The sequence below is a fragment of the Conger conger genome, chromosome 11 (genome assembly GCF_963514075.1).
Source record: "Conger conger chromosome 11, fConCon1.1, whole genome shotgun sequence".
Taxonomy (NCBI): Eukaryota; Metazoa; Chordata; class Actinopteri; order Anguilliformes; family Congridae; genus Conger; species Conger conger.
In genome coordinates, this window is record NC_083770.1 from 39,587,236 (window position 1) to 39,589,152 (window position 1,917).

Below are 1,917 nucleotides of genomic sequence, written 5' to 3' on the forward strand. Positions count from 1 at the left end.
CTGGAGTCGACCGTGGCGCCACTCCAGCAGAAGTTTGGCGAATTTTATAATGCACAAGTTAATTGAAGGAATGTATACGCTCACTGAGCACTTTATTAGGAACACCTATACACCTACTTATTAACGTGTAGCAGCAGTGCAATGCACAAAATAATCTCCATCAACCATCAGGGAGGGGAAAAATGTGATCTGAGTGACTTTGACTTGTAATTGTTGGAGTTGTTTGAGTATCTCAGAAACTGCTGATCTGCTGGGATTTTGCGCACAACAGTCTCTAGAGTTGCTGAGAATGGTGTGAAAAAACAAAAAGCATCCAGTGAGCAGCAGTTTTGCAGGCAGAAATGCCATGTTAATGAGAGGTCTGAGGAGAATGGCCAGACTGGTCAAAGCTGGCAGGAAGGCGACAGTAACGTAAATAACCACACATTGCAACAGTGGTATGCAGAAGCGCATCTATGAACACACAACGTGTCAAACCTCCGAGTGGATAGGCTACAGCAGCGGAAGATTTAATAACTTAAAAAAATAAGTCTAATAAAATACCTAATAAAGTTCTCACTGAGTGTAGATCAAAATACATTTTATATTGTTTTGACCACATGAAACTGTTAACTATAGTTATATGTCGCTTATACGCCATTGTCTACCCGCAAAGCTCTTGAAGACTTTTATTATATATATATTTTTCTTTTTATTATAGGATGTACTGATAAAGTCTTTCAATTTATTTAAAACATTCTTGCCCTCAGTTACTTATTAAGGCAGTTTGTCAGAGTTGGTTATGTGAAATCTTAGCGCTATATTTAAATTCAGGGACTGTTTCCCGGCTATTATAGTAGCACACCATCGACTAGTGGGGCAACCACTGAGTCTATCCTACGATAAGGCATTGTCAGTTAGTTGGGCAGCTTGTCCACACTGCTCAAAGCCCAGATCCCTACACTGACTAAGATGGCAGGGAGGATTATGGGGATGCCCATGTACCCTACACTCTCTCAGACATCTTTGTGCAATCTAATCGAGACCAACAGGGCCTCCTCATGAAGTAGTAGTTAATTCAATCCAGAAAGATTAATTGGGTGTCTTTATGCAAATATTATAACCATACATATCCTTCTTTCAATAATGCTCATTTGTAAGCACCTGGAGGTGCATGGATGGATGGATACAAAGACAGACAGTAGATTGATAGACAGACTGACAGATGGACAGATAGAGTATGAGGGGTGATGAGTGCATGTTTATATTTAAAGTACATGTATATTCTGATCCAAGATAATCTTTTCCCTTGAGAGGCAATAAAGTGAACTTCACTATACCTCATTACTTCAGACAAATGTTTTGCATTGATTGTAATTTACACAGGCACCTAGTCTGATAATTAGATGGTATTTTCAAGAGAACAAAATGTGAAAGGGCATTAAAATAGAAACATACAGTATATAAAAACGGTTCTATGAAGTCTAATTAGCAAGGACCCATTCAGCCAGTCTGAATGAGCAGTGAATAATAATCTACCTCACCGCCGACATTTAATTACTGTGACTGACTGAGCAACAGAGGTGTACAGAAATACCCACCTACTGGGATTGGTCAATACTGTAAGCATAGATTGTGTTCAATTCAGTTTTATATTACATTTCTACAGTGCGGTCCATAAGTATTTGATTTGTGGTACAATGGTTTGGCACTGTACTCCAGCACACTAAATTTGAAATGAAACTATGAATATGAGGTTAAAGTGCAAAATGCCCCCTTTAATTTCAGGGTAATTACATCCATATCGGGGAAACCATGTAGGAATTTTATACCCCCTGTCGGGGGTCGGCCACATGCCACTTCGAGCCCGGTAAGCCCTTGAAGACTAGCCAAGGTTTATTAAGGTTTGTTTAGGCAGACAGGACTGGAGTTAGTCAT